This window comes from Nothoprocta perdicaria, unplaced genomic scaffold (genome assembly GCF_003342845.1).
Source record: "Nothoprocta perdicaria isolate Ctin4 unplaced genomic scaffold, notPer1 scaffold_26, whole genome shotgun sequence".
NCBI classification, from domain to species: domain Eukaryota; kingdom Metazoa; phylum Chordata; class Aves; order Tinamiformes; family Tinamidae; genus Nothoprocta; species Nothoprocta perdicaria.
Window position 1 is genome coordinate 1291162 of NW_020455488.1, and position 13260 is coordinate 1304421.

Genomic DNA, 13260 nt, shown 5'->3' on the forward strand with positions numbered 1-13260 from the left:
CTTTACCATAGGGGATGCACTGAAAAAAAGGACCTCAGGACTTCTGATAATAATTTTGTGAGCTTCAGATAGCAAGATTCAAAGCGTATGAGGACACAATTGWTTGCTTTATCCCTTACATTTTCCTTCCCTTCTATTATTTGGCAGGGTTAGCTGTAGATACATTACTTTGCTCTGTAGCTGTTCTGTAGTTACTCTGTGGTTAGYAGTAAAGATAATGTGGTGTTTTATAAAGAAATCATGTCCGTTTGGTAGCTGACTTTGCTATTTCTTCTCTGTCTTCAGACCTGATTTGGGATAAGCAACAGCTAATTCTCCTTTCTCTTTCAGGATCCTAACCATCATATTTAATTYCCCAAATACTTCAATTAACTAGTCTGTCAGAGCTTATATTTTGAGTCTGTTTATTCTTCCTCCTCCAGTCCCTTTTTTAGCTTCATGTAGACTAGCTGTCCCTTCATGGCAGAGAGCTGTGCATGCTCCATAAAATTTCCTTAGAAGATAGACTTACCAATTAATYACAGGAATCACCAACGGGGTGGGCAGGAAAGTCTTGATAAATTTGATGACCTAGAAGTATAAATATAGGACAACTATTGTTGTTTCTGTTGGTTTTTAACAGAGGTGAACATTTACTTCTCATGCCAAACTACCTACTATACTGTTCAATACATTTTTGAGAAACAAATAAAGAAATAAAGCTTTGAAATAGACAGCCCTTAATGACTGTTGAACAAATAAGCAGGAAAAACAACAACCCTGGAAAGCAACTTATGGGAAGAAAGCACGAAGAGGAAGTGAAACCTAAAAACAGTTACATTTGAAATGACTTRGAAGAAACATATGCTCTCCTGCAGCAGATTTTTCAACCTCGTAGGAAATATGCTGCTGAAATGAGAATAGGTTGATGAAAGGATGGGTTTGTTTTCTGTGCAATTTCCTGTATGTTTGCATGTATTTCCCTACTCACTCTATGAAAGTCTTTACCTTAATGACTATGGTAAAGGTATGTAAGTTGGGACACCTATGTTTCCTTTTCTTTTTTGGGGGGGACAGTTTCACTACACATTTACATTGAGGACTCAGTTTATCTTCTTGTGCCTCTGATGTTCATGATAGGTACAAGAATGACTGGTCTTGTCCTASCGAGCCTTTAGTGTGAACCATTAGATAAGGTTATTGTGATATAATCCTTGAATTAATGCAAATGGTGGTTATTATTTCACAAGACGAGTAGCCCACAAAATGCCACTTTGCTATTTCTAGTGGCTGGCATTTGTTTAGCAACACAGACCACAATTCAGAGGAGGCTTTCCAATTCTGACTGGGTGGGATCAGTTTGACAGAAGCATCAGTATCAGGAGATCCTCTGCTAGGAAAAGAACTATCCCTCTGCACTCTCTTTGCCATTTACAGGAAGGATCAGTGCCAGCAATATGACTTTCATCAGCAATAAAAGAGAGAAGAAAAAAAAAAAAAAAAAAGAAGAGATTTACAAATGATTCTATAATGTCTCTGAAATTAAATTTAAAATAGCCATCACTGCCAAAACTTAGAGAAGGACTCGCAGCTTTTTTAACAGTGCCTACTACAATGTGGATTTATGATTGCCGGAATASTGCCTACTGTATAACAAGTGTAGTATTAAGTGCCATATTGGACTACCATATGGCTACTAACCTCAGAGGTTGGTAGCAACTATCAGTGTAGAAATTAGTGTGCAGAATGAGCCCGAGGATAAAACCAGTTATCACTCAAGCATGCTATATAATTGGCTGTAGCAAGAAACTAAAAAATGTCTCGGAAACCAGATGGATTTGAAATGTTCCATTATTCATAAACACTTTTTTCCCCCCCCCCTCTTCTGCAGCAATACTTGTTCCTTTCCCAAATATTCTGTTAAAAAGAATAATTACCATGCAGAAGCAAAAAGCGAGAAGGATGAAAGTCCTTGCTGTTGGGGTGGCCTCTGCGTGCTCTTTGGCCTCCCTGGCCTCCCTGCCCGGGGCGCAGGCAGCCTTTTTGTGCCAATTTGTCCGGGGACTTTTGCCGCACTCTTCCCGAGAAGGACAACSATGGGGGAAGGAGGCAATGGGGAGTGTGCATGGGGTGGTGTCATTAGCAGTCCTTCACAGCTGTGGAAACTCATCCTTTGCACAGTTTTTCCCTCCTTTTTGATCATCCTGATGACAATTGCCCTAATCTCCCTGACAGGAACTGCCTCCCCGGAGGACAGAACATCCCCCCATGCACACACTCTCTTCTCCTCACCCTCCTTTTCATCCCATTGCTCCCACCCCCTTCCTCCTCACAGGCCATCCCCAGCTGGACCCACAGGCAAAATCTTCCATGACTTTTTTGTTGTTGTGAATAAAAAGAAAATACACTCTGGTGCAGAAAATGAAAATATTACCTTATCAAATTTGAAGACTGCACARTAGAATATATGCCAAAAAATGTAAAGTTTCAGAATGGAGGACAGTATCAGAAAAAACTAACTTTCAAACACCTCATCACAGAAAAAAACTTTAACAACCAAATATTACAACATTGTTAGACCTCTCACCCCAATCAAAACTCCAGCAAAATAATTACCTCTTCCAGAAGCACTCAATATCAATAAAACTGCATATGGCCATATATCCTCTCCCACTCCTTCAGGGGAAGGGGAAAAAAAAGAAAAGGAAAACCCTCCTATCCAGCAGTTTGAGTTTACTGATCAATGGATTGCAGGTGTAATCACTGTAGTAAAATGCAATTACAAACAGTTGACTCACTTTATTCACTTGACTCATCACAGTTTGTGCTATTACACCAGCACAGGAATAGTTTTGGGGCTGATAGGCYTGCAATGCTCACTGCTTCACTCAAAAATGGAAGTTCTTGTGTATGCCTTAAGATATATTTCTGTTGACCAAGAACAGTGAATGGTTGAACTCTTCTCTTTGCCTTTCAGAAGACTCCTCTGTGCAGCTGCAATGCTAGCACATGCAAAATTATRCCCCAAATCCAGTTATGGATGTTTCTCTTTGGCTCCATATCAATTTCACTTCATGATAAAGAATTTGCTTTCTTTATTCGCCTAAAGAATTAGGGTCAGTTTGGTATAACTCCTCTGAAGTGAACAGTTACACTATTTTATCTATCCCATTGATCCATTGCAAAGAGCTAATTTCCTTTTAATGATAAGCCTGAAAGAACAAACTCTTCCTCYCTCCCAGTTCAGGCACAAGGGACTGGGCTGTGATGCTTTGGTGAGTGCAGTCTATGGATAACTGAAGACATTTCTGGGCAGTTTCACTTCAGATGGTTAAAAATTAGATAGTTAGAGGTACCCATAACTCTTACTTTAAGCGAGAAAAAACATGGTTTCATTGTAGAAGACCATAATAAAACAGTCTTCCAAATATCTTAAATCTGTCTTATTGGTTAGAATTTTGACTTCTTATTCATTATAAGGTAAAAGATAAAGCAGTGAGACTTTTTCTTTCATAAAATATGAGGACTGTGAAAAAAATAATTATTAAATAGAAATTTGTAAGATGAAAGAAGGTGCAATGAAGAGAAAGTTTATCCTGGCCTACAACTGAGTAGGTAAAAGGGTTTATTATTTTTTTCTTYACAAAGCTATGCAATGTCCTGAGGCTATGGAAGCTAGAATACATATCCATGTAGATGTCTTATCTTTTCAATGTCATTAAACATGTTTAGCCCCAAAATGCATAAAGACAAACAAAGAAACAACTTACAGTGTTGGTCATTGTACAACTGAAGCAATATCTATCCATCTATTAAATCTGTAGCTTGAATTTTAGACTGAAGTTGTCTACACTGTGTTGTAGCACATACAGTACATTTATTTTATGCATTGCCAGCAATACCACTGTAGCGTAAAACACTTATTTTATGGTATACTGGCTTTGGTGGAAAGTTGCATGAATCTACTAATTCCAGGTCAGCAAGAGAGTTTAAAAGCTTCCATGATCATCCTGTATCTGACTTGAAATGGGCTTTTATCAAAACAGATATCCRGCAGATTTAAAAGGGAAAGAAGGGGGATAAGGAAGTATTAAAAATTGTTAGGCAAAAAGGTGGGTTGAAACGAAAGACCTTCGATGGACCATAGCCTTCCTGGCTTCAGATATCTCACACAATAGTTTTCAAGTATAAAGGTGCCTCTTGCCTTGGTAGGGAAGAAATTGTGTTATTTCCGAAGGTTCTATCCAAGAAAATAATTTCATRTTAGACTACTTCCTTTTGCATTTCTCTTCCTATTCACCTCATAAAATTATTTTGTTTCCTGAAACCAATGTAGGAGGCTATTAACAGAATTTTGCAAAAGAACTAGCTGAGATGAGGAGTAGCTAAAATCCAATCATTGGATTTATCAGAATCTGCTACCTGAGCCACAAAAAAAGTCCGATGTGATAACTGCTGATCCAAATAAATAAAAGAGTAATTGCCCCACTTACTTCTAAATGAAGGGAGATTTGATCTAGCCAAGCCTAGTGATATTTAAAGAATGAGGATAAAAGAAGAGGGAAATATCAGGAGAGGCAGGAAGCTCTAGCTCCGGATGTGCAGGGTGACCATAACAAATGTCAGAAGCTGGCATCCCAAAATACGAATGTGTCTGAGGGAGAATGAGCCAAGCCAACCTCTGTGGTGCGTGAAGGTGAAGGAGAAGCCGAGGAGGTGAGGATGAGCAGATGGGAGTGGGACTGCTTAGCGTTTAGGCAATAACGCTATTGTTTAGATCCGCTCCCTCCTTCTCGCCGGCTCTCCTGGAGCTCTTGTTCATACTTCCACGCCGGCTGGCCTGTCACGGGAAATGTCGTAGCTGCTGGCAAGGCCTGCCCACTCTACCGTGAGGGTGCAATGTGTGGCAAGCGGGCACAGAAGACTCCACCGAAAGTTAATACGGCACCAAGTGTGCGTGTCGAGGCCGAGTGCCAGCTCTCTAATGAGTCAGAGCAGGACCCAGCCTCCTTTGCTGCACTAACGACAAGCAGGGAGGAATGGGAGATGTAATGTATGCAATCTATAGCTTTCTACTGAGGGATGCATGATTCAGGTTGACTCAAAAAAAAAAAAGCAGAAGCAAAGAAATTGATGCTCAAGCATTCCGTTTATGTCTTCACTGAGTAAACAGATTGGAAAAGATCAGCCTGATATTGGGCACCAGACAAATAAGTGGGTTGATATTAATATTTCATTAATGGTACCGTGTTTTTTGTTTTTTTTTTTCCCCTTCCATCATGATTCAACTTATGGTCCACGTCTATAGATTCTATGAGTCTATGGGATCATYTCATCATTCTGAAAATAGGGATTAAGTTGGCATAGTAAAGTATTTGAGAAATAGTAAAATATCTGGTGTAACATCTCACAGAAGTCAGTGTCTCAAAAACAGATCCTTATTCTTGATCTCAGGTTAAYCCATTAACACTAAGGAGAGCCAAGAGTCATAGGATTCAAGCAGAGATCCCAAGGGTGTGAGATCTTCTCTCTCATGTTGTAGTCCTTTTCAAGGCATAAATTGGTCTAGACGGGTATATATGTAATCTGATACTAGAAACTTGTCAAATTCCTCATACTGCTCAATATGCACATTCTTCTTTTCCCTTCACCTTGAAGTTCACAGTGATTCATGATAGAAGGTTTCCTACACCACTGGATTTGTGGCCAAAGACTATGTCCCTTTAATAAAATATTCACCAGCTTACAGCTTGCTTTGGAAAAAAGGAAAAAAAAAAAAGGAGGAGGGGAGAGGAGGGTTGTGGCATAAAGGAGAGRAAAAAAAAGAGGAAAAAAGAAAAAAGAAAAAAAAAAAGAATGGCATTCGGAAAAAAAGGACAACCCTGTCAAAACATGACAGCTGATCCACTGCCTGTTTTATGCTATTCATAGAAAATGCCAAATTCTGCAAATAGTAACCACATGTACATCGGCTTCGCAGACTCAATGTTCTGCTGCAAAATGAGACGTTCTGTATTTTAGCGTGTCATCAAAGGCAGTGAAAATATCACTCCAGCCTTCTAGGCTTAACCCTCTGGTCTCTCAACTGTTAAAAGTTTAATTCGATGGTGGTGGGAGAGAACAGCAACACATCCAGCTTTGTGAGTGGTGCTAACGGAGCTGCCTAATGTATGCCAGTTGCACATAAAGTCAATTAACAAATCTGTTACCGCGCCATTTTTATTCATAGCCATGAGACCATTAAAGCGACAAGACTGCATCTGACGTTTATGATCTTGTTCGCGTTGCCAGAGGAAGGGGGGTGGGGGTGGAAACAACTTTGTGGCTCTGTAGCATAAGAGAAATAGCACCATTCAGAGACATAAGGGCTCTCAAGCAAATGCCGGAGCTTCTGAAGTCTTTTTCTCATCTCCTCACCCCAGCCCCCTTTCCCCGGTCCCTCCTCCCCTCATCCCCTTGCTTGTGCCTTTCAGGTTTCATTTCAATGCAGAAAGATTGGCTTTTTMGTTCAAAACTATAAGGTAATTGTCCTTTTTTTTGTGCCTGGCTGATATACCCTTTCACTAACATTTAAAAGAGTACTTACACTGAATTGAATATGGGATGGGAACAGCTCCTGATGCTTTTGTGCGGAACAAGGTGGCTTTACAAGGCTCAGCTTGAGCTTCAGTGGTGATGTTCTTGTCCAGGAATGCTTCCAAGATCTTCCAAGTGACCACTAGCTCTGAATAGATTCTCCTATTTAATCTGCTCTTCCTTAACAAATAGCTTTTGCAACAGCTACAGTAAATCTCTTTAAGTCTGGGGAAGCCAAACCTTGGGAGTTATACCCTTTCTGCCTTAGATTTTCCAGTATTTTCCACCTTCTACTGGCCTACATGCTCTTCTGCTATTTCTGAATGCCTAGAACAGGAAAAATTATTTGGGGAGTGCTCCCCACTTAGCTGAACTTTTCCCCAGCACACTTTGAATATAATCTATATTCCCTGTTAGGAGAGGGAACTTCAGAATATGCCTTCTGAATTTCACTTTGATACTTTTTCAGTGGTAAGTAATAAAGAAAAAAAGATTTAGAAACTATAAGGACACATGATTTGCTGGAAAGGACTTTTAATTCATAAAACATTCTCCATTAAATTTCAGTCTCAGTTATTGTGTGTAAGGGAAGGAGTCTTTCTTCATCACTACGTTGATACTATTTACCATCAAAAATATATGGGTAAGAATACAACTGATTAGAATCAAAACGTTAATGATCATATTCGTGAGTAAGCAGGTAGGTAAATGGTTAAGTAAGGAGGACAACAGGTTTTATGGCTGGATGAAGTGTTATGATACACAACTGATACACTCCAAAATTATTTCTAGTGTGCAGACAGGAAGGTTGGAGGCCAGCTGTCTTGAGAATCTAAGATCACAATATTAGTCTACTACAAAGTGCCAAAATTAAGTGGCTGACATGCTGGCTCCATTAAAGTTTCTGGGTAAAACTCCAGCAGATGTTTTACCATTGACTTTAACTGGACCCGTTTCACCAAATAAATACAAGGTCTGTGTGAGATGGCAGGACTCTCGCCAAGCCTAGGACAGTGAGAGATATCCTTGTGAATATTTCACAGCACTGGACCTCCAGAGGAATTTTTCTCTTGGGAAGCCTTGTTTGAGGGAAAGACAGGAAATAATGTTACTAGGGAAGATATTACATTTTGAATTCTGCAAAAAGACAAAGAACGAAAATGTGTGAACATCAGTTCCATGTTCAGCTAACCTACAGAACCTTCACTTGATCCTTTTGAAACATAACTTTCAATGTTCTCATATTTAACAGAAGTTGAGCAAAAGAAAAAGAGAAAATATTCATGTGTTTGTATATGCTTKATATTCTTTAATAGAGAAAAAAGAGATACACAGTGAAAAGACTGATGAAATGCCAGGATTTTCTCACTATTCCAACGCTTACTCTGAATGYTGTCCCAGTCTCAGCAGTCTCACTGAAGCCATCGATATGGATAAAACTGCTCATGTGAAATATTATCTTACTTAATGAGGGTAGTACAGGCGAATCCACAATGTCAGGTCTAGTGCTTCTGCCTTTGGTGGACATTTGCTATATGTCCTGATCTCTTCTTAAAGGATCACTCCATCCAGCCAAGGGAAAGTCAACCTTATTCAGCGTAAGGGATTATACCAAGCCCTTATGTTGTGCGTACCTTACTCCCTCTGAAAAGCACTCCTGAGAGCACAGACCTTAACATTTGTTAATGCTCCTATGAATGCCCTATGGGAGACAGCACCAAAATGCCAATGAAAGCTGTGATAAGCAAGAAAGAAGATGCAACTAATCCATTTGGCTCTTTTACTGCTCTTGCCCTCAGCAGCCAGAATAGCCACAGTGAGCATYCCAAAAACAGCCTCCCGATCTCGTAAGATCCACACTTCCCTCCACACAGCACTCTGCAGCTAGGTGGTTTTTGGGGAATGGGTGCTCCCCAAGTCAGTCCACATCAGCCTTCAGGCTGGGATAGAGAATAAATCACACCATGGCGAGAGCGGAGAGCTCATGCCAACATTCCTGCACAGAGAAATTAGTAGCAGGCGAGATCCTGCAGCTGGTGTACGCTCTGTACGGTGCACCCGGGCCTTGAACTTTTTCCCCCTACTGGGTCTCTTCCTGAGCATCCCCTCCCTCCTCACCATATTCCCTTTGAGCGCCTGGGAGAGGAAGCAAAATTTATACCATTGTGCCCTTAAAATGCTGACATTCCATGTTTACAGGGATTGTTTACATAGAAAATTAATCAGTTACGGTTTTAAATTTTAATTAAAGAATGCTTTCCAGTGTTATTGCAAAACAGACAAAAGCCCATAAAATGTATATTTGACTGCTGTGCTGTGTTGTCTTTGGATCAGCAAGCAGACTTGAGATCAATCATGCGTGGTATTTTTTGAACTTTTTTCTTTCCTAAACACAACACACTTCACACAAGTTATGCTTCTTTCTTTTTTTTTTTTTTAAATGCCCTTTAAAATAAAAGCCAGAATGTATAACAATACAGAATTCTCCTTCATGCCTTCCTTTTTAAGACCAAAAATGAAATCCTTACTCTCAAGCTGACCGTGGGATATTTTAGCCATTAAAAAACCACAAACAGAATCACAGCTTCCATAGTAAAGACCTAAAGCTTGCCTACTTCAAAGTCAATAACAAACTCCCACAAACTTTGATTCAAGTGTTTATTACATGCTGTTTGTTCCCACAGCTGCAATTCCTGGTTTGAAAATAAAGTGTGGCCTTTTCTTTCTCCAGCTCTCATGGCCATTAACAGAGATTCAAGATAACCGTGGGGTTAGATATTCAACCTCTTTTTCCTGAAGTATTTAGCCATGGTGTGTAGATGTTTCCTGAAGGCTTGTGGAAGACCATGACTGTAAGAAATGGAATCTAACCTCAAAATACTACAGTCATAAGGGAAAAACTGCCATTATCTCTGGCATGCATGTGCCTTCTTAGTGATAGTCAGGAATCTTTCTTTCTCTTGAACAAAAGTAMATTCAGATTAATACATGAGCAATGCAAATGTAACCAGCTTAACTAAAACAGATTTTTGTTTCTCAAGCACTGTTTTTGTTGGTATAAATAAAAGATTCTTTCCATCCATTTTTCCCATTTGTCCAATTATTTTCCATGAATATCTGAGCCAACTCTAAAGAAACCAAGTTCACTATATTAACAAGAATGCTCATCAGTCCATACTTCAACAKTATCATATACAGATGGGAATCTCCAGGCTTTGAAAGCCACTGTACTATCTGCTAGTCCTGCTGACAGAAGATCACTGAGGAGCTCCTCTTCACTGTGAAGGTTGTGGAGGCTTTCCAGAATCCACCTCCATTAATACAGAAAAAATAAAAGTTTTTGTCCAGATGTCATTTCTTTTGCGATGACAATAGTAAGAAAWCATTAAGAAGTTTAGAAGTCTGTTCTAATGCAGACAAACCTTTATGAATATTTATCTAACCTCTATACAAGTTATTTTAGGAACAGTGCTCCATAGAACTGCTCTGGAAACATATCCAGAAAGATAAGTAGTCATGGTATGAAGGTCACAGTGAGAACTGAACTTTGAAGGAAAATTTTTGGACAAGAATAGAAACATCTGTTAGTAGAGRTGTCCTAGAGACGTCACTGAAATGTATGGGGTATCAGTTTTCAGTTTGTAATCTGTGTATCAAGGATTCAGAGATGTTAAAACCAAAGAGCATTGCAATTCTCTCTGCTAGTTGCTCACATACTAGAAGTCACAGAATGTCTTTGAATTCTTTCTTGCTTCAAGTTCAAGAGCTGTGGCTAAAGTAGAATCACAGAATCACAGAATCACAAAATGTTTGAGGTTGGAAGGGAGATCTCTACAGAYGCTTTTGTTCAACTCCTCTGCTCAAGCAGGAACACCTAGAGCAGGTGGGACAGGATCGCATCCAGGCAGGTTTTGAAGATCTCCAAAGAAGGAGATTCCACAACCTCTCTAAAGCAGAGTTATCACAATGGGGATTGGAGAGAGGAAATGGGGCAGATATTATTTTCATTCGAAAATTTATTATAGCAATATGCAATGAAAAGTATAATGGGAATACAAGATTATTGCCCTTTAAAATTTACCTTCATTGCTTTTATATATGTATATRCACATATATCTATATGTACATATATATGTATCGTATTTCTGGTCTAAATTTGTCTAGCTTCAATCTGCAGTCAAAGTAGCAATATTCTGTACTTGACAAAGTACTTACACCCACTTACTTTCAACTCAGATCAAGTCAATCCTTAATCTTTCCTATAACAGCTCCTTGAGAGTCTCTTTCTCAGAAATATTTTTCTCTCTTAATCATTCCTGGGCTATTCTGTAACCCCCTCCCTTCCTACTTTTCAATGCCTTCAGAGGGCATCCATACTACTGTTTTTGTTCAGATCAGGAGAGTATTTTTGAAGGAAACCTCACACTCCTTCTCACTTATGCTATTTTGGTCCACATTGGGAGATATCTCCAAGGGAAAAAAAAATGGATCCTTTTCCAGATGAAACTAAATTAGAAACAGTGCTCCAGCTCTAATGAACCCCACTTACTAACAGCTGCACTAGGATAACTCATATGCTATGGACATTGAGTGCCCTGCATTAGTAATTTTCTATTAGGTCTTCTCTTAGGCTTTTCTCTTATGGCTCTGCACTATTTTTTAATGCAGACACAGCCTTATCTGTGGACAACAGAAACTGGACATGGTATTTCAAGAACAGCAACTTAAGTGCTATTATAAACACACTCCTACTCAGTACTCTGTAATCTGTCTGCACCTGAATCTTCACCATCATAACCAATGGAGGAGGCAATGCCACATGGGAAGAAAATATGTATATAAATGGCCCCCTACCACTGAAATTATATGGAGTACTCAGTTCATATAAGCAGAGACCTTCTGTTATGTCATTTGAAGTAGGAATAGAGCTGCTAAAATGAGAAATTACTATTCCACCTCCAATGATTTTTTTTGATGTTTTTTGTTTCTTCTCAGAATCTTCTACTCTTAGGGGCACCCTGCTTTGTGGAAAAGATACTTGATCTTCAGCACATTTGATCTTCAGCTATGTTTTTATGTGCTCCTGTTACTGAAAGTTACCAAGAATGATTTGTCTCCATGTGTAATGAAGTCACCTTTGGGATTCCAGGAGACCGAGGTTAACTTTCCTTAGAAATGTTTATTACTGGGCACTTACAGATATGTCTGATCGTCAATTAATACATGAAATATTGTCTGTTTCTTTTCTTAAATGTCTTCCAAGGCATTTCATAGACACATAAAATCTTTGGCTATTATTTTGAGGAGTACCCGTGATAGTAATTGAACTCACTCACTAAGTGCATTTTTGTGCTAATTAAATATTCCAAACTTCTATCAAGATTATTGTCACCTATTTAATGGTTCATTGAGTTTATGGGCTGTGCAAGTCTCTCTTTTATATTTTCATCAGGATAGTTATAGCAACTATTCTAGTAATGACATATTAGGGAACATGCAGAGGAGATGAAAGAACCTCAACATTGTAGGCCCAGCTTTCTCCTAACTTATGCCAATTTTATGATGTTATAATGACATTGACATTGATGAAATTATTCTTCATTTTCCCTGATGTAGGTGAGTGATAACTAGACTTACTTATTCAGTATTTGAAAGATGATAAGCATCTCACTCCACTCAACTATGTTGACTCTCCTCTTCCTCCTCACAAAAAAACCCAAGTGATACTGAAGGTTTCATCTATGGACATATGAGTGGATTGCAGATGGAAAGTTTGGAATATTTTGCATCAGTTTACCAGTAAGATTTTTTTTTTGATTATTGTCTTTTTTTTTCATCTACCTGTGTGTCGGTGGGAGAGGCATTCTGTTAGTTTAAAGTTTGCCATAGAAAAGAGTAGACGCAATTGTGTGGGAACATATACATAAAATATGGAGTGGAATGTTTAAGATGAGGTGTAAAAATATCATTACTGGAGAAGAATATTTGGAAAGATTTTCAGATTTTTTTTTCCTGCCTTCATAAGACCTCTTTGAACCAAATCGAAAATGAAATACAACTAAAGGATTTTTATAACTGAATTATTTTTGGTTCTATATCAGGGCTCAGTTCAGGTATCAAGAAAATTTAGTGGTGATATGTTCTATAATAAGCAGATGGATTCTTATTTCTAGTTTTAATTTAATGAGTGTAAATACAATATTAATGCTAATAGTAATGCAGCTTGATATGATGAATAAGTAAAACACTGTACTAATATTGCACCTCTCACCTCCAAGTGCAGGACACAGGATTTTCAGCAGAACCTACATGATTTAGGGTCAAAAATCTAATTGACTGACAAGCCCTAGTCTCACATAGGAGCTAATGAATGTTGTATTGTGACTGTTTCTTCTTAAAAAATAATGTTAAACTAATTTCTATTCATCATAAATTAGCACATTTTAGAGCCTTCTTAATATTTGCCTCCTCAAAGCCATATTTTTTTATCTGAACAGACCTGCAAGCACCTGTTGTAGCTTATTCTAAAAACAAGGTCTTACAGGTTTTAGTTAATACTTTATAGAAATAGCAATGCAATTTCAGTGGCACTGCTCTGATTTCTTCTAATGCAATACACTCATGTTTTCTTCAAGTATCCATGTATAATTCATAGGGGGGCTCATATCTGATTATTTATAGACCTATTACACCCCCTCAGTGAAT